The following is a 20,922-nucleotide window of genomic DNA, read 5'->3' on the forward strand; positions in this document are numbered from 1 at the left end:
CATGTTCTAGAATGAACTATTTGCTTTTATCTTCTACTCTTTTGCGTATATGAGATGATGACTAGCAGGGTTGATATGGTGGTTGTGATTTTATCACGTGGATCGGAGTGAGTCAAGGCCTCAAGGGCTCAACCGCTCAGGTCAGAAATGCAGTAGTCCAAAGTCCAAACATGTTCTTAACTTCTCATTCGAGGGGTACTAACTTTGCATATCTTGTGGACGCTTAACTCTGTTCCACTACCTTTGCACACGTACGTACTTCACGACTGCCCCTACTACCATAGTACTGTACCACGCAATGTTTTTCCATGCCAAGTCATATATCCATGTAGTCACTTAATTAGCCTTTTTCTGTCCCATCTTGGACCTTTCGCTGTTTCTACTTCGTAATTTTCTTGAATCGTATATGAACTCAACTATTCCATGTGAAATCGCTGCAAACTCGTTGGTTCCGGAAATACCCGGCAGCTAAACCAACTCGAAGTATGATCACGCATTATGATTGGATGTGGCCTAACACACAGTGATATAAGATTTATACTGGTTGAGGCAATCATGCTCTACGTCCAGTCATGGGTCAGTCGGTTGTGTTGCTTGAGCCCAGATGCTCAGGACAGTTTGGAGAGTTACAAGCTTGCGAGCGGATGATGTGGTATGATCGAGATCTGTCGAGGTTGTTCCTGAGCGTCATGCTCCGTCGGTCGGGGGCGAGCGTGCGATGATAAGTACGATACGGTAGTCACACTTTGTCCCTAGCGCTACACCCTGTCACTCCGTTGTGATGGAGGCGTGTCCGTCGTGTCGTGAAGACGTTGCAGGTGTGTAGCGCGGCCCCTCCCGTCCACGTCGTCGGTCAATGCGGACGAGGTGCCACAATAAAAAGTATTTGTCGCGTAGTTAGCTTTCATTTCTAGAGTAGTTTGTGCGGGGGTCTTGAAGGGCCCCGAGTGAACGATCTAAGTGCTTGTAATCACTTTCGTTTTATGGTTTTTGGGAAGCTGGTCTCGCCCGTATCCCTTTATTTCCTGGAGTGATTTCTGCCTTCGCACTTTTCCTTTCGAACCTGCCTGTCAACCGTAGGCTGCAGCGTGTAGCCGGAGGCTGGCCCGAGTGGCGTCAGTTGCTAGTTCATCGTAGGTTGTGACGAGGGTTCGGTAGATCCGGTGGTCCAACAAACATCACTTAGGTCGTGTTGAGAGAATGGGTCATCCTTTCGCTTGGGCGAAAAAGTTGCCTTTTTGTGTGTGATTTATGAAAAGGAGAGAGAGGGGGTAAAAGTGCACGTGGCGGTGTACCCCCATGGGCCCCGAGCAACCGGGGCTGAGAGTGCTTTGGGCCAGGGTGCTGTAGGAGCCGGCATTTGAATGAAAGCAGTGAAGGGACTAAATTTAGGGGAAGAAGCGACGTAACTGCTCAATGTTTCAAGTGATGGTGAGGATGTTGCCGTCGCTGTCCTTTAGTCGGTAGGTTCCTGGTCGAACCACCTCCGTGATGGTGTATGGTCCTTCCTAGGGTGGAGAGAGCTTGTGCCTGTCCTTCATCGACTACGAAGGGCGTGAAGATAGGTGGTGCCCACAGCCCAACGCGCAGGGTCATGGGAAACTCCAACGAGCCGAAGCGAATCGTATCGCATAGGCTCGTGAGGCTGGAGGTATCGGATACGAAGGCCATCCGATCGCTGGGACAGTGGATGCACGATGTCCTCCCCACGGACGGCGCCAAACTGTTGGTTTCGGAAATGGCCGGCAGCTAAACCAACTCAAAGTGTGTATCACGCGTCGTGATCGGATGTGGTCTAGCACACAATGACTCAAGATTTATACTGGTTTAGGCAATCGTGCCCTACGTCTAGTTGGGGTCAGTCGGTTGTATTGCTTGAGCCCAGGTGCACATGAGAGTTAGGAGAGTTACAAACTTGCGAGTGGATGATGTGGTATGATCGAGATCTGTCGAGGTTGTTTTTTCTAGGCGGATGACCCTCCCTTTTATAATCCAAAGTGGGGTCTCCGTTGTAGGGGAACCAAAGGTAGAAAGAGTGAGGTAGAAAGATAGAGTGTTTCTTGCTTCGTCGGTCGGAGTCGCTAGCTCTATCAGTCGGGACTACCAACTCTGTCAGTCGGGGCCATCTGATGACTATCGGTGTTTTACCGCCTACCCACTGAGGGGTATACCCGAGGTGGTAAGTTTTAGGTAGGGTGACGCCGAGATCAGGAACTCGAAGGTGCAAGCAACATAAGGTTTAGACAGGTTCGGGTCGCGATGTGCGTAATACCCTACGTCCTGTTTGGTGATTTGTATTGCCTTGGGTGTTGATGTCTTTTGAGGGGGTTCCTGCCCGCCCTTATATATCCGGGAGGACACGGTTACATGAATCCTAGTCCGACACTAGCTTAGGAATCATACTCGAGTAGCTTCCTTCTATATCGGCTAGTTCTACTTCGCATGCGAGTAGAATACAATACAGATAAGGTATAGGACATGTTCTATCCCCTATTCCTGTATGAACTACGTTATGTACGCAGTCCCGTAGTCCCGGGTCTGACAAGCCTCCGAGCTCTTCGTAGCTGAGTACTGCAGGCTCCTTGAGTACTTCCGAAGTAGTCTTCGGCTTCTTTTGAAGCTCCGTCTTGAAGTTCTTCTTCAAGTACTTCCTTGTCTGCATCGAAGCTATGAGGTGCTCATGTCCCAAATTACTTCTTTGGTATGGTGTGCGATGAAAAATCGCACTCCATATGGAGTAGACCCCGAGCCTTAGGTTGAATCGAAGAATCAGGCTGAGGGTCACATTAGTCTTGAATCTTCCTTGCTTACTCTTCGAATATATTCGAAAAATAAGTAGTCGATGCCATGTATCCAGCAGCCCCCGAGCCTTGAATCCAAATCTCTCAGGTTTGGAAAAAAGGATCCAATGGTCGTGGCATGCAGTGAAAAAATGTTCCCTTGGGAAATAATTGGTGTGATGGTACAGATGATGGAAGTTAGATTTGGAATTCGAAAGACCCCTTTTTTCAGGACAATTAACCCTGAAAAATGGTTAATCGAATAATTTATCCAAAAACCCACCAAATGACCCCTCATCTTCCGAATATTCCTTGTGACGACTCTTCAACTTCAGCCGCTGGTTATTTAACCCCACGGTAACTGAGGGTTAAAACCCGTGCTTCCAATCTTCAATCCGCCGAGAAATTTCCGAATCCCCAATCAAATCTGTGCTCCGGCTTCACCCCCTTGAACAAGCCCCAATCTAGCCAAAGCTCTCCACCCCTTCACTGCAGCCCCCGAGCACACGCGAGTAAAGCAGTTCGTGGCAAACAGATCTAGAATGGCACCCAAGAGATCCAACGAGAAAGATGGGAAGGGGAAGAAATCGGAACTGCCTTCTGGAGAGTGGACTTACAGTAAGTGCTCCAATAACGACCTCCTGCATCTTGTTTCTGAGGGTTTGCTTCAAGAGAGAAATCTTGTTAACTAGCGCCTTTCTTTTCACCAAACTCTTCCCATGGAGAATGTAGATGAAATCATCTCATTCTACCATTTCTCTGAACGGGGTTTAGCTCTCCCCACCTGTTCCTTCTTCCGTTGTCTTCTTTACTTCTATGGGCTTGAGCTCTATCATCTCAACCTGAATTCTATTTGCCACATTGCTATTTTCATCCATTTTTGTGAAGCTTTCTTGGGAATTGAACCCCATTGGGATCTTTTCGGCTATCTTTTCCGGGTAAACCCGCAACCCACCTCCAAAAATCCATCCGTTGTAGGGGGCGCCGGCATCCAGCTTAGGCAATAGGCTGGTGATAGATATCTTTCCTACAAATTCCCCTCCAACATCCCTGGATGGAAAAACCATTGGTTCTATATCGAAAACCATGTCCCCCAACTTCCTGAATGGTCGGGTAAGCCCCCTGTTCTGCGGCCGGAGTGGAACACCGAGCTCACCAAGGGGGACATGGACCAAGTCGATGAGCTGCTAGCTCTCATAGCAGCCCATAAGGAAATAGGAGTGACTGGCGTGTCAGTAATGTTTTCCTTCTTCAAACGCCGAACCCAGCCAATCCAGCAGCACCATACGCTAGGCTTCGAGTAAATGGGTACTGAAGACCCATCTCGGATGTGCGCAGAGGAGTTGAATGACGATGCCGCGCTCATCCGAGTCAAGCAGGTGCTACTGGATGTCAACACGGTGCCCTACGTCCCGGAGCTGCTCTCAGCGCAAAATCCTCCAGAGCCGGTAAGGTTTTGACTTCTTGGAAAAAATTTTGTTGTTCTGAAACTTCTGCTAACTGAAAATCCTCTGCAGGGACACACGGCATTGTACCGGAGTTATCCGCCACAAGCTGACATCCCCCAACCACACCACCTTCTTCCCAGCGCCGCAGCTGAAGCAAAAAATTCTCAATCGTCTGACGATGAGCCCAGTGGCGAGACAACTAAAGGCGAGAACCCCCCGGCGGAGAGGGCAACCGAAGGGAAGGCGAACAAGAACAACTCCCTCGGATCATCCGTGGAGTTGGTGGAAGCCTTGCCATCAGTCCCCCGGGGTCGCCGGGTGGTACGCAAGCGTAATGCCAACGTAGTTGAACCCACCAGGTATGGAGCCGCCGTCTTGTAGAATTATCAAGTCTTGTGTTTGTTGGATGCTAACTTTGTCTGTGTTGCAGCCCTTCTTCTTCTCCTCCCGACCCCAAGTGCCGAAAGATGGTCGGGACCGCGTCTGCTGGGGATGATGTTCCAGCAGGAGACTCTGCAGAAACTGTTGGGACGGACCCGTCGACTACATCTGCAGGAGCCGTAACCATTGCCGTGGCGGGTACCTCGCCGGGGCATCCAGCGCCCTCGACTGGTGTGACCCTGCCACCGGCAATGAGTATCGTGATTATAAAACCAGGGGAACTGAGGCTGAATAAATTTGGCATAAAGAAATCCAAACTGTAAGTGCAGCTCCTTGGTCATAATGTATCGTTTGTTCTTTCGACTTGTTTGATGATATATCTTACTCTGCTTTGTTAGGACTTCATCTGCTTTGGGATTGGATGAGCCAGAGCCTATCTCGGCTACTCCAGCCCCCGAGCTGCCAGCCCCCGAGGAGGACGCGACGCTGCCCGACCCACCACCTCCCGAGCCCCAGCAAGTCGAAGCCAGCGCTGGTGGTGACGAACAAGTCGAGGCTACCAATGCCGCTCCTGCTGATGGCACAGGTAAGTGTCTGACCCCCTGCGGCTAACTGCTTAGAGCACAGGCTTCATGTATTGAACGCTTTTTCGACTTGCAGGTGCCCCACAACCATCAACTGAAGAGGCTACGGGTACTTCTGGCAGCCCTGGAGCTGTGCTGGTGTCCGGGAGAGGATACAAGAACATCATCACCAAAGATCTGTTGGATGATCCTCTCCTCACGATCGACAACATGCGATATATCCAGAAGATCTCCAAAGAGATGTACAAATTTACCCTGGTAAGGCATGACAGCTCTTCTGCCATTATGTTTTGTCTAGTTGTTTCGTCTTCTTAGTCTTCCCCGTTGTACAGGATGTGGCCAAACGCTCTCAAGAAAAATTTGAGAAGCTGAAAGCAGTAGAGAGTGGCCTCCAGGAGCTCCAAGCGAAAGATCAACGCATCCAGGAAGAACTCCGAAAGAACATCTATCTTCGCAAGGAGCTCGACAAGCTGAAGTAAGAGCGGACACGGGAAACATGGCTTCTCAAGAACAACATCCACAATCTTGAGAAGTCCAATTCTGAGCTCCAAGAACAGCTCAAGGAACAGAGAAAAGCGCATCAAGGCAAGTCCCTTCCTTGATCGAGTAGTTTCTCTAGCATTTGATCGTGTTCTGAAACATTGTCTTCACCGCAGAGGTTAAGAAACTCTTAACTTATAAAAAAGAGTTACTTACTAACGTGAAGAATATGCTGTAGTGCCGTACAGATGACATCGAGAAGCTGCAGAAGGTGGTCAGCAGATCAAGACACTAGGCGAAGAGAAGGAGCAGTGCTGAAAAGAGCCGGAGGACCTAAGGGTGGCCGCCCAATAGCTGGTTGAAGTGGTGGATCTGCAGGATGACGGCGGAGCAGATGGGCGATCCCTGCTGGATCGACTCCGTGGAGCTCCGCAGAAAGTCCTGTGCTTCATCGCCGAGACCCCCACCACATATGTTAGCCATGCCTTAGGTCTTGTAAAGTCATTTTGGCCCAAGACTCGACTAGAAGTACTCGCACAGGGTGTAGCCGCGGACTGCTCAGAAGAGCAGTTCAGCGAGTACCTTCTAGAGGCTAGGCCTGTAGGTGAAAAGATAGTAGAAAGTATAGAACAGGATTGAGTTATTGTAAAGTACTCTTCTCCTTGTAATATATCTGTCAATGTTGTCCATACTATCATTGCCTTATGATTTCTGGATTGCCATCCACGTTGATAGGCTAAGTAGTAGACACTACCCTGGGTGCAACGACCCTGGGAGTAGTCGATAAAGCTCCTCAAGTGAGCTCGTCCAACAAGTTAGATAGAATCCGACCGAGCGGATCTAACCTGTTAGCAAAAATGCGATCACCATCGCAACTATCATGCTCGTAGCAAGTAGTCGATAAAACCCCGGTCTTGAAATCTGCTTGACAACGAATGGTCCTTCCCACCTCGAATTGAGCTTGTGTAACCCTGACTCATCTTGGATGCGGTGTAGGACCAAATCGCCTATACTGAACGGCTGTTCTCTGACATTGCGGTCGTGATATCATCGGATCCCCTGTGGGTATCGTGTTGACTGAACAAGAGCAGTGCAACGAGCCTCTTCGACAGAGTCAACCTCTAGCTGCCTTGCTTTGTCTGCCTCGTCTTCATTGTACATTTCAACCCTTGGGGATTTTCATATGATGTCAGACGGTAAGATTGACTCGGAGCTATAGACAAGAAAGAATTGTGTTTGTCCTGTGGCTTTGGACGGCTGAGTCCTCAGCCCCCAAACGACATGTGGCAACTCGTGTATCCACTTTCCGCCTTTCTTGCTATTTTCATCATAGAGTCTTTTCTTGAGGCCCTCAATTATCATGCCGTTCGCCCTCTCGACTTGACCATTGGCTCTTGGGTGTGCAACGGAGACGTATTTGACTTCGATGCACGCATTTTCACAGAACTCCCAGAAGTGGTTAGCCATGAAATTTGATCCCAGGTCCGTGATGATGGTATTCGGGAAGTCAAAGCAATGCAAGATGTCGGAGATGAAATCAACAATCCTATCCGGTGTGAGCTTGGTTATTGGCTTGTACTCGATCCACTTGGTAAACTTGTCGATTGCTACCAATACCTAGGTGAAACCATCTGGCGCCGTTGTAAATGGCCCAACCATATCAAGGCTCCAGCAGGCAAACAGCCAGGATGGCGGTATGATGATAAGATTGTGGGCTGGGACGTGACATTGCTTGCCAAAAAATTGGCAGTTCTGGCATCTGCACACCAGGTCCTCAGCATCTGACACTGTGGTGGGCCACCAAAAACTGGCTCTGTATGCTTTCCCAACTAGCGTTCCTAAAGCTGCGTGATTGCCGCATACGCCCTCATGTGTCTCCCGCAGTATGTCATAGCCGTCTGCTCCCGTGATACACTTCATGAGCACGCCTAATCGTGCGCCACGCCGGTAGAGTTTATTGTCTACTAGGACAAAACCTTTGCTTTTGCGCATGACACGAGCTGCCGCTACGCTTTTTGTGTCCACCCCCGCTAGTAGTCTTTGGTCCCAGATGAAGTCGATGTAAGTTTCTCTCCAGTCCTCCCCGAGCATCATAACCTCCCGATCGGGCTTCTGAAGCCCGGTATCAGTGGTTATCTAAGGTGAGGACGTGATGGATGATTGCTTCAGCTCCTGGATGAAAACTCCTGCTGGGACTTGTGCACGGGTGGATCCCAGCTTGGATAGTATATCTGCGCCGACATTTTATTCCCGTATCACGTGATGAATCTCCAGACCGGAAAATTTATTTTCCAGCTTGCGCACTTCTTGTACATAGGCGTCCATTGTCTCCTTATTGCAGTCCCACTCTTTGTTGACTCGCTGAACAACCAGAAGTGAATCGCCGTATACAAGTAGTCGCTTGATGCCTAGTGATATCGCCAAACGGAGCCCGTGAAGCAAGGCTTCATACTCGGCTTCGTTATTGGATACCTCCCAAAGGATCTGGAGGACATACTTCAGTTGTTTGCCTTTCGGGGAGATAAATAGGACTCCAACGCCTCTGCCATCGAGCTTAAGAAATCCATCGAAATACATAGTCCAGTGCTCTGGCTTGTCGACTGGAGTTGGAATTTGGTTCTCTCTCCAATCGGCCATAAAATCAACTAGAGCTTGAGACTTGATTGCAGTGCGTGGCTTGAAGTCGATTGACAGAGCCCCCAGTTCCACTGCCCACTTTGATATACATCCCGTGGTGTCTTGATTGTGTAGAATATCCACCAACGGAAAATCCGTAATCACAGTGATCTTGTACTCGTCGAAGTAATGGCGTAGCTTTCTTAATGTGATCAATATTGCATATAGAAGTTTCTGAACTGCCGGGTATCATACCTTGGATTTGGAGAGTACCTCGCTAACAAAGTACATGGGCCTCTGCACTCCAAACGCATGGCCCTCCTCGCTGTGCTCGACGATGATGGCGCTGCTGACGACATGAGTGGTCGCCGCAATATAAAGTAGTTGATCTTCTCCCGGCAGTGGCGCTGTGAGGACCCGGGGTGACTATAGGTGTTGTTTCAGATCCTGCAGGGTCCACTCGGCCTCTTCCGTCCACTGGAACTTGTCCTGGCGCTTCAGGAGTTTGAAGAAGGGTAGTCCTCTCTCCCCAAGTCAGGAGATGAACCTGTTCAGGGCTGCCATACAGCCTGTTAGTTTCTGCACATCCTTGATTGTGGCCAGAGCCTCCATGTCAGTGATGGCCGTGATCTTCACAAGATTGGCTTCAATTCCCCGGTTGCTGACAATGAACCCGAGCAATTTCCCTGATGGTACTCCGAATACGCACTTTGTTGGGTTGAGCTTCCACCGGAACTTTCGTAAGCTATTGAACGTTTCTTCCAAGTCAGCAATCAGGTCCTCAGGATTCCTGGTCTTGATGACCATGTCGTCCATGTAGGCCTCAATATTCCGATGCAGCTGATTAGCGAAGCACATTTGAATTGCACTTTGATAGGTTGCACCTGCGTTTTTTGACCCGAAAGACATAGTTTTGCAGGCATATGTCCCAAACGGGGTGATAAACGTGGTCTTTATTTGATCCTCCTCCTTAAGCGCAATCTGGTGATACCTCGAATAGCAGTCAAGGAAACAGAGGAGTACACAACCCGCCGTCGAATCGACAACTTGGTCAATGCGCGGTAGCCCGAAGTGATCCTTTGGACAGTGCTTGTTGAGATCGGTGTAGTCAACACATATTCTCCATTCATTGTTCTTTTTCTTTACAAGGATGGGATTAGCTACACACTCTGGATGGATTACTTCTTTAATGAAGCTAGCCGCGAGGAGTTTAGTTATTTCCCTTTTGATTGCCTCTCATTTGTCTTGAGCAAACCTGCGAAGGCGTTGCTTTTTGGGCACAACATGTGCGTGTACATTTAGGCTATGCTCGATCAGTTCCCTGGGCACCCCTGGCATATCCACTGGTTTCCATGCGAATATGTCTCGGTTAGCTCGAAGGAAACTGACAAGCGCGATTTCCTATTTCTCACCTAAGTCTGCACCAATGACAGCGGTCTTAGATGAGTCGCCCTCCTGGAGCTGGATCGTCTTGAGGGCCACATCGCCAATCGACTGGATGCTCGACTTGCTTGCCTTCGTCGTTGGGATTTCCAGCCTGGCTTGAGAGAGTTGTTGCGCGGCCACAAGTACTTCTCCTGAAGCATCTGGCACACGCGTAGTCGAAGCGTACTGGATGGCTTCCTGGTTGCAATCATACGACTTCTTCAAGTCACCTCGGAGACTTAGTACCCCACTTTATCCTGGCATCTTGAGAAGTAAATAAACATAGTGCGGCACTGCCATGAATTTGGCCAGTGCCGACCTGCCCAATATGGCATGATATGAAGATTTGAAGTTGTCATCTTCGAATTTGATGAACTCGGTACGGTAGTTCTCCCTTATGCCGAAGGTGACTGGAAGGACCACCGTGCCAAGTGGATGCGCTGCGTTGCCTGGGAGAATGCCATAGAAGGGAGACTTGCTTGGGACGAGCATGTCTATTAAGTCCAAGCCCATCTTTCTCAACGTGCTGGCGAAGATGAGGTTAAGACCACTTCCGCCGTCGACGAGTACTCTAGTGAGCTTGACCTCTGCCACCACCGGGTCGAGGACCAGGGGGAATTTGCAGGGCTCTGAAATGCTGGTCGATTGATTGTCTCGTGAGAATGAGATGGGGACCTCCGACCACCGGAGTGGCCGTGGTACTGCCGGCTCGACGGACATGATTTCTCGGAGAACCAGTTTCTGTTCCCTCCTGGAACTGATCTCTTCGTCACCTCCGAAGATGACGTTGATGGTTTTCGAGGCATCTTGGAACTTCGCGTTGTGCGATTTGTCCCCTTGGTCGTTCTCTTCGGGCTCTTTATCCGCTGGCTTGTTCTTCTTGTTACTATTGGGATTGCTGAATGTCCTCCGGAGGTGGTAGCAATCAATTGCCGCATGATTAGCACCTGGATGCCATGGGCATTTCTTCTTCAAGAGTTTTTCGAACTCCTCCTGCATCGTTGTCTTCTTGCCTCGCGAAGGATGATCCACAGTCGCGACGAGGTCGTCTGGCTTGCGCTTTCGGGATGAACCCGAGTAGTCCCGCTGGCTCTTGTCGGTACGATTGTCATTTGTGCGCCTCAGGTTGTTGTCATTGCGCCTCGGGAACCGCTCATGCATCTTCTCCTCTTGCTCGGACCAATCGTGCATCATGTCACGAAGTCCTGCAATAGTTTTTGGTCTGTTCCACCCAAAGTCTCTATAGATGCCGAGGTCGGTGAGGCCATTGTAGAAGCAGTCGATAATGTCCTCTTCCGAGATGTCCGCAATGGTGGCTCGCACATCGAAGAAACGGTGTGTGTATGACCGTAGGAGCTTGTTGCGTTCCTGTTTACACTGAGCAAGGTCATGACGAGTACCTGCGAGGGTGATCACCCCCTGGAAGTTGTCGATGAAGACTTTCTTGAGCTGCTCTCAGGAGTCGATCGAGTTGTTGCTGAGGCTCTCCAGCCATGTGAGCGGCGTAGGGTCCAAAGTCATCGGGAAGTAGACGACCTTGGTGATGTTGGAGACTCCTGCGACTTCTATGGCTGTGTAACATCATAGCCATTGCTGAGGAGCTTGTTTGCCATCATACTTGGTGATCCCAATTGGCTTGAAGCCCTTAGGGTACTTGTAACTGTTGATCCATGCTGTGAACGCTAGAAAGCGATCACTGCAGTCGGTACCCTCTGGATCGGCTACTTCACGCTCTCTGCGCCTGGAATCAATTATGGATCGTGCATCGCGTCCTTCATTGATTCTCTGGCGTAGGTCTTCTGGAGGATTCCGGTGATTAGGCAGTCGTGGGTTGCCTCCTGGAGGTGGCTGCTGCCTCCCGCCAGTGGTCTGACTCCCGCGAGTATTGTCGTTGTTATTGCTTCGCTGAGGTCGAGGACGGCTGCCTACCGTTCGACTGTTTGGCTAGCTGCGGCTTTCACCCATGTGTTTTGTTGATCGAGCTAGATCCATGCCCTCTACACATAGCGGAGTGCTTGGCGCAGGTTTGGATCATTGCTGCGTTCGAGTATGGCAGTTACCCTGGCGATGTTAGCCACGGGGGTTCTGAAGCCTCGCTCGCTCACGGCGGTGAACTCGGCGTCTAACTCACGATGCATAGATCGCATGCGCTCGTTGACCCTCCTTCGCCGGGCTGCGCGGGCTCTATTCCTGGCCCTTCGTGCCTCACGCTCGGTGTTGTTTTTATTGCCGGTGTTGGCTGTGGCCTCGTCTTTGGATATCATGTCAAGTGCTTTGTTGGGTGAGATGCCATCATCCTCGCCCTCTTTCGCCATCAACACTTGGCATGATATGAGCTCATCGGAGCTTGCTTCGACTAGCTCAGTCGATTCTTCTGCCATGGTGGCTAATGGCTTGCTCTCCTGGAAAGGCAAGGGCTCGAGGTGTGCCACGAGCCGGTCTTCATCTTCGAGTAGATCGGAGAGTTTCATGCCCTTCCAATGCATGAAACGGCCTTCTAGAGTGGAGGTGATCATCAGACCATTGTCACCAAGGCAACCCGAAGCCCCCCGACGTGTGGTGGCTTCGGGTTTTCCGATTTGGAGTAAAAGGTCTAAGTCCTATTCCAATGCGGAGAGGGACTCAGAATTGTTGGCCTCCTGAAATTCAGTGGCCGAATTGCGTAGACCGAGTCGTGATCGGCTACGCAAGTCCTCAGATTGGAGCGAGTCCGATCCAAGCGTGGTCATTGCAGCACGGGGTGGAGTCGTGTTGAAAACGGACTCCTCCGCAATCTTCCTGGTGGAGCCATGGGCTGACATGTTGTCGAGATTGTCAACGAACTCATCAAGCTCGCTATGAAATCTTGCTGCGAGAGTTTTTGGCTTCATGACGTCGATGGTGAATCGACGGAAATCGCCCGCGCTGTCTGCGACACAGACCTACGAGCCAAAAACGAACGTCGTGCCCTGGGGGGCACGGCATTGGTGAACTTGAACGATGCCATCGAGTTCGCCGGTGGATCTTCGATGCACACCCCTGCCTGGCGCGCTAGCTGTCGGTGTTTTACCGCCTGCCCACCGAGGGGTATACCCGAGGTGGTAAGTTTAGGTAGGGTGACGCTGAGATCAGGAACTCGAAGGTGCAAGAAACACAAGGTTTAGACAGGTTCGGGCCGCGATGTGCGTAATACCCTATGTCCTGTTTGGTGGTTTGTATTGCCTTGGGTGTTGATGTGTTTTGAGGGGATCCCTGCCTGCCCTTATATATCCGGGAGGACAGGGTTACATGAATCCTAGTCCGACACTAGCCTAGGAATCGTACTCGAGTAGCTTCCTTCTGTATCGGCTAATTCTACTTCGCATGCGAGTAGAATACAACACAGATAAGGTATAGGATATGTCCTATCTCCTATCCTGTATGAACTACGTTATGTACGCAGTCCCGTAGTCCCGGGTCTGACAATAACCACCGTCCAAGTCCTGCATCGTGGGATGGCCGTCTTATCTTGTCCCTGTGCGTCATGCTCCGTCGGTCGGGGGGCGAGCGTGCGACGATAAGTACGATACGGTAGTCACGCTCCATCCTTAGCGCTACGCCCCGTCACTCCTCCGCATCGTGATGATGTTGCGCTCCGTCCCTTCGCGAGGACAGGCAGGTGGAATAGTGTCCCCCCACTGTGGGGGCAGAGGGGACTGTAACCCCTATGGGGGGAGTGGTTGGCCTATACGGCAAGTTGAATCCGGCGTCCGCCCTTATCCTTAGCACCTGCTCCCAGGGTTCGCAAGTACGCAGGGTCCGGCTCTCCTCGGCCTCGCTGGTAGGGGATAGCGACACGCATAAGTTGGAGCTTGGTCTTGGGACCTCAGTCGGAGCTGTGGTACGGACCCAGTCGCCAATCATCTCCTAGGTCGGGGACGCCAGCCATGGTTTTCCCAACCGACCAGTTGGTCGGGATCATGGACCCGGGCGGCCTAGGCGAAGCCGCGGCCCGTGAAGTTGGACGTTCGTTCCGGGTGCTATATTTATACTAGTCTGAGAGTCAACGGTAGGCAGGTCCGCTGGGATCCCGGGTCCTAGACCCGTCAAAACTACTCCTGAAATTCTTGTGTTTCAGGTAATGCTTCTCGTGGTCCCAGCTAGCTAGCTACCTCTAACAATTGATGTCGCAGGTATACAGCTATTACCTATATTTAGGGTCAGTTTGGTTTGCTGTCTAAACTTGCGAACACTCGTATACTTGCCTAATCTAGAAATAGTTTGTATGTCTAAGTTCTGGTAGGCGGCTAGGCATAAATCAAACATGCTCTAGAGTTTGTTATACAATATATAGTATATTTACTAGCTAGTGCAGTAGTCGTGGCCAATGCAAATCACATCACTTAGGAGTTATGAATCACAGTTACCAAACTTTTTTTATGTAAGAAATGTTTTTTTAGGGAAGATTCTTTTTTTTTGGGGAACAGAGTTACCAAGCTAGCGATGTGACTCTGGGAAGGCTATTTTCAACGTCATATGTTTTCTCGATAAGAAGTACGCCATATACCAAGAACTGTGTCATCACTTCCTCAAGTACGATCCAGATATGACCATCATTTAGTAACTGATAAAATTTAAATATAAAATGATATGCTCACAAATGTGGGCGGTCGACAGACACAGTACGCATGCACATAAAATAGTGCAAAAAGGATGGCAATACTGCATAACCATCAGGTTATGTAACTTCAATTCATAACCCCAAACGCTCCTACCATTACTCTCCAGCCATCTTCCAGCTTTATGATCACTTGATCATGCCCTGACTGAACAAGCGTACACAGTTGCTCAACTTGGATTGGGACACGTACGACCGATCGACCAGTGATATCGAAGCCATCCAAGTGATCAATCCGACGGACGGATCGAGGGGATACGCCTGCCTTAGCCCCTGACCGCGTGCCTGTGCTGTGTAACTTTAGTGGCATGCTAGGCACTCGAGAGCGCTAAAAGTCCAACCGGCCGTTTCCCAGGCACGGCATGATTCCTCGCCCCCGTCCTTTTTGCATGCATGCGTCCATCCATCCGTCCATTCCAAACGTCACTTCCCCAGTGCGACGCCCATGCGGCGATGCCTCGCTGCCAGCGTCTCTCTCCTAGTCCCTCCCTCTCTCCGCGTGTGGTAGCAGCAGGCAGCAGCAGCAGCAGAGCGGGGAGTACGTAGCGAGTGGTAGCAATATTTTATGTGACGGATGGCGACGGTGACGAGATGGGGACGTCTCCTGCTGGATCCCTGGGACTGGATGGACCGACGGGTACGTGACGGGGGATACAGGGCTCGCACAGCCTTCTATGGCTAGCGCGACCTCGACGGGCTCCATCGGTTCATCTTTGGCCGGTCTCAAAAAATCTGTTTAAATTGTCTACAGATGAGCATTAATTCGTCAGACGTATTTAATAAACTTAATTAATTTATAATTTGCAATAGTGATGCTACAATAACCATCCGCTAATTATAAATTAATATACCTTATTAGATTCGTCTCGCGAATTAGCCTAGAGATTCTGCAATTAGTTTTATAATTAAACTTTATTTAATATTTTTAAACAATAAAATTCTCTTTGATGCGATGGGACTAAACTTTATCTCTCTGGAACCAAACATCCCCTTACATCACCAAAGAGGTCACACCATCTATGGCCGCCGGCTGCACGCACCCACAATGCCTAACCTCCTCGAGCTCCGAAATCACTCAAGCCTCGTTTGTTCCTCTGGAATGGCACGGAACGAGGCCCAATCCGAGCGGAATGGAATATTAATGGTCCCAAACAAAGTCAGATGCGACCTAGAACACCTGTCCATTTCGGCCTGGCTCGCGAAGGAAGCCGGCCTGGTTTGGCGCCTCCCCCGTTTCCATAGCCTGGAATATATGGAGCTAGGAGCCCTACCCTCCGGCTCCAATCCGTTCCCGGTTTCTTCTCTCGCGCGTGTGGTGACGGCATGGCGACGCGAGGTGAAGGTGACGGCGACTGTTATCGCCATAACTCAGACGGGTCAGAAAGGTGGGCTGAGAGGCAAGATGGACTCAAAAGGTAATCATAGTGGGCTTGCGAATCGGACCTTGTGCAGGTGTTTGAGGCCAAGGTTGGCCATGTATCTAGATACGCATGTGTGTTTAAATAATTCAGATAGAGATAGCCAAGATTCATGTCGTGTTTAGTTAGGATTGGTTAGGAAAGGCAAGTCTCCGGACTATAAATATGTACCCTAGATTATGAATCAAAAAACCAATCAATCATTCACCAACAACTCTTGGCGCATTGGCACCCCTGTTCAAGAGTTTCTCGGGTAAGTGTCGTGCAGCCCCGATCACGCCCCGCGTGATCGGGGCGGCATCGTCCCTGCTTATCCACCTTTTATGTTTCTTATTCTGAAGCGTTGTTGATGACGAGTAGCAATAGTTATCTTAACATTTATAGAGTAGCATCGGTTCTTTCATGCCTTATTCATGCATCGTTTGTTACCTGTAAACGTTTAGCTGTCCCTGTGCCCGATCTCGGGTATAAGGACCGTGCCTTGGTCTGTTCTTGTTTAGTAGATCCAATCTGTTATGGTTAATCTTTATTCATCGAAGATTTAGTTTAATATCTGCATGATTAGGCCCTTCAAACGGGTTGAATGTTCCGGCAGTATGTTTGGCGCTTTATAACAGCTTAAAAAGAGATTGTTCCGGGAATCAGCTTCCAGTTGGTTTTTAGACCTCTGTTTAGGTTATTGTTTCGTTACCTTCCGTATCTGTTAGGCTCAATTACGTGTAGGATGTTCCGGTTATGCAGTGAAAGGTTTAACCATCGTAGATTGGATTAGCTTAATAATTACAGAGCAAGTTTTATATTACCATCGGATATGTTTGCCTTATTCATATTCATAGATCCGATCTGGTACCGAATACAATCGACTCTTTACAGTCGATATAGGAAGTCACCCGATGAGCCGATCACGGCTCGGACTAATGTTTATACGTATCTGTGCATGCAGAAAACTAACATATAACACCTTCCTGATCAGGTACAAGGTCAGGTGGCACGCCTAGCAACTCAAACGCCAGGATGTGTGCCGGATCTCGGGCCGTTGACCGAGGGACCGGGGCCCACTAGTAGTCCCGGGAGCCTCCCAGCTCCTCGTGTTGCCTGTCGCTGCTTGCTGGTGGGTTTTGACCGACAACACATTCTGGCACGCCCGGTGGGACCATCTTCATCAACTTCATCAACTTCCGCTGACGGCATGACGAGAGATGATCCGATCACGTACGAGGAGCTGCCTGCTGAACACAAGTAGAAATATGACGAGATTAAGGCTCTCTTTGAAGCTGATCTCATTGGCTCTTTCGAGAAGACCCGCCATCACAGCGTTAGGTGGAAGGGATTTTCACCCGAAGGCGCTCTTGATGGCGTAGATATGTCCACCCTTTCAGAAGACCGTACCAGAGCTCTACATCAGGAAGTAAACTACGTGGTGGCCCACTCACTACACCGACACTCCGAGAGCTTGGTAAATGCTTTCATGCGTGTTGCATTGCGCGTGGTCCAGGAAATCATGAAGTATCAATACTCTCCAACTGGACCTACCTTGGGGAGTTATAAGGGAGAGTTGCCATGCCAGGCTAGGCCACCACTGCCTTATGCGCTTGCAGCTTCGGAGTCACACGGCTCCCCGACCTATGTTGTTTACCAGGTGGGAGGTGATCCTGTGGATCACCAATTCTTCAACGAGCTGCCCAAGGAGATCCCGCATGGGTATATGTGTGCTTATATACCGGATAGCAATAATTCAGTACACTCAATGCAGGGAGCAGCTGGAGGAGTTTCCGGGTCAGATGCTGACAAACAAGCGTGGCTAGCTGCTTATGCCACCGGGCCGAGTCACGATAGTGCGCACTCGACCCCAGGAGCGCAGACGGTAGATCAGATCAATGCCATCCTAAGAGATCAATTTGGCATTCTACCAAAGAGGAGGGCGATCGGCTATACTAAGCCGTATCCTAGTGACTATGATTTAATTCCCCTACCGCTTAAGTATCGGCTTCCTGAGTTCATCAAATTCAGTGGAGCAGAAGGATCTAGCTCCATCGAGCACGTGAGCCGATACTTAGCGCAACTAGGGATGATCTCGGTGTCGGATCCCTTGCGAGTGAGGTTTTTCTCGCAGTCTCTCACAGGGCCAGCCTTTGGATGGTACACATCATTAGGCCGTGATTTGATCAGCACCTGGAAGCAGCTGGAGGAGCAATTTCATATTCAGTATCACTCGGAAGCTGTAGAGGCGGGAATTGCCGACTTGGCACAGGTACGGCAGAAGCGTGGGGAAACCGTGGCGGAATATATCCAATGCTTCAGAGAGGTGAAGAACCAATGTTACTCGATCCGTATTTCGGAGAAGGAGGCGGTCGAGTTGGCATCCTTGGGATTAGTAAAGCCGATCAGGGATCTGGCTTTCCAATTAGAGTTCAACTCTTTGGCGCACTTGGTGCAAAAGTTAACGACATATGACCAGCGCCACCCAGAGCTATACCAAGATAAGTTCAAGCGTCAAGTGACATTGATTGACACAGAAGATGCTGAAGACTCTGGGGATGATCAGGAAGTAGCAGTTGCAGAATTGACTCGGGGGGCAAATCCTGATGAGGACATCGCCACTAATGATACATCCACACTTACACCAGTATCTACTTCAACAACACCTCTTGGTCCTATTACTTGCGCTCGTGCTCGTTGGCTTACCCATCAAGTAAGTTTACTCTTTAGCTCAGGTTCATCATATTTAGAGAATAGAGACATATGCACTCTTGTTTTACTCAGGAACAATGGATTGAATCAAAAGGTAAGAGGCATCGCGCAGGCTGGATTCGGACTGCAGGACAGACACGACTTGTGACGGCCGCCACGACTTCATCCGGACTCCGTTTGGGTCGGTCGAGTACTTTCTGGAAAGCTTATCAAATCTACTTTCTAATAGATCTGGAATCACCTCCATATCTATTCGGAGTCAATCGCAATCCTAGATTTACTATAGAGTCCTTTTCAGCCACGGTGCTGCGTCACCCTAATTTGGCCCAACGGGCCGTGTATCAAGTTGAGTCCAAGACAGATGCGTCCTAGGGTTGGAACATGACCCCAGCACCCTTGTGGTTGTTCTCCCACTTCTTTATAACCTTTAGCTGCCGTCAAGAACACTCGGGTTTTGTTAGATGCAAGTTTAGCTTTTGCTACTTCCTTGTAGATGCGCGTGCTGATCCAGCCGCCTGTTTTCGGAACCCCATCATAATTGAGATTCAGTTTGAGACCTTCAATTACATCTCGTAATTTCAGTACTTGTTCTACTTGTTCTTGCTAGTTCTTCGATTGCTTGCAGGACGAGTGCCCTAGTGGCCGGGTGTCGCGCTCCACAAGATCGCGGCAACCAAAGGAGGTGGTGTATCGGTTGCTAAGGCGCAGCATCCTTGGAAGGCTATAGTCGGGCCGTGAACATCATCTCCTCCATCAATCAAGTTATTCCACGCCTCTCATTGAAAGATCAGGAACAAACCCTAACGGGTTCACATCAGTTGGTAATCAGAGCAAGGTTGTTCGATGAGAGACTTCCAATCCTTCGCTATTTTTATTTTCCTGCAGTCCAGAAAAAGCTAAAAATAGTAGAATTTTTTTTCCCACCGCAATCCTATAGACCCTTTTGAGCCTTTACTAGTACTGCTTAGTTAGGGCTTGTTGAGTTTTCGGTTGCATCGGTTGTGTCGAGTTGCTGGTCTTAGTTGTAGTCCTTTAGAGTTTCGAGTTCTTATCATGTTTGGTCACGTACGCTGCCTTTTCATCATTGTTTTGGCCGAATCAGAATACACTTTGTCTGTCAAGTTCGACTTGGAATCAGTTAAGCGCGTGTTGGCCGAGACCAACTTGAATTCAGGTAGCTTATTCATCTTGCGGTTGCCGAATCTGAGTGTCTCTTTGTTATCAAGTCCGAACTGTGCACTAGAGGCAATAATACTTTCCACATATATTTAAGTGTTCGGCCTACTCCAGAGAGAGAGAGAGAGTGACGTGCTCACATATACACTTACCTGTATACCCCTACTCTTTCTAGAAAAAGTGTGTGTGGTGACGTGCTCACTTGTATTTCTTTGTTCATAGAATCTGTTTTTGAGGTTCTTCTGAAAAAAAAAGAAAAAAGAAAAAAAGGATCAGTGTTAAAAAAAAGAAAAGAAAAAAAGAAGCAAGGGGCTAATTCATTGCGTTTGTTTTTCCCTTCTGTTCGGAGTGGTGCTTTGTGACTTCCTTTGTGTCCAGGCTCGCGTCTCTAGCACGGTCTAGACTAGGACCAGCACAGTCCCACCGTTGAACGATTACTCAGCTTGCTTTTGTGACTAACGTGGTGCTAGTACTTCCTTGTTCCAGCCCACCTACAGCTCCACATATCCGACTACAGCCCCACAGGTCTTGTTGCTGCAGCGCTGATACACTTCATTCCACAGTTGCGGACTTGTTGGTTGCCATCCCCTCCTAGCAGCAAGGTAAGAATTGGTAAGAACTTGTGCAACAGGTTGAGAGTGAGCGCCTTGCAGTAGCTACACCCTATTAGTTGTAGTGATTTTACTACTTCACTTGTTTTTCTTGTTGTCCTTGTGTTTCTCACCATGGCAGGCTCCGAGGAGGAGGATCATAGCTTGCATCAGTCTCTATGTACCAGGGGCATCACACAACATTTTGAAAGGCAAGTGCAGCGGCACACAGAGGGACTTGATAATGATATGCAGGTGACGAATGACAAGATTGGACAATTGGAGGCTACGCAGATTGCCACCAACACCAAGCTTACGGGCCTAGAGACAGCGGTCGGCAATATTGACAAGAGTCTCGCTGCTCTTTTGCGGCGTTTTGATGAGCTCCATGCGAAAACCAATGAACAGCGTGATGATTGGGCGGATGAATATATTGCTGATACTGAACAGGATGAACAAGACGCTCGCCATCGCCGCCGGCTACGCACTAATCGTAGAGGTATGGGTGGTTTTCGCCACCGTGAGGTACGCAACAATGATGATGCTTTCAGCAAGATTAAATTTAAGATACCTCCTTTTGATGGTACATATGACCCTGATGCATACATTACTTGGGAAATTGCTGTTGATCAAAAATTTGCATGCCATAATTTTTCAGAGAATGCACGTGTTAGGGCTGCTACTAGTGAGTTCACTG

The sequence above is a fragment of the Panicum hallii genome, chromosome 4 (assembly GCF_002211085.1).
Source record: "Panicum hallii strain FIL2 chromosome 4, PHallii_v3.1, whole genome shotgun sequence".
NCBI lineage: Eukaryota > Viridiplantae > Streptophyta > Magnoliopsida > Poales > Poaceae > Panicum > Panicum hallii.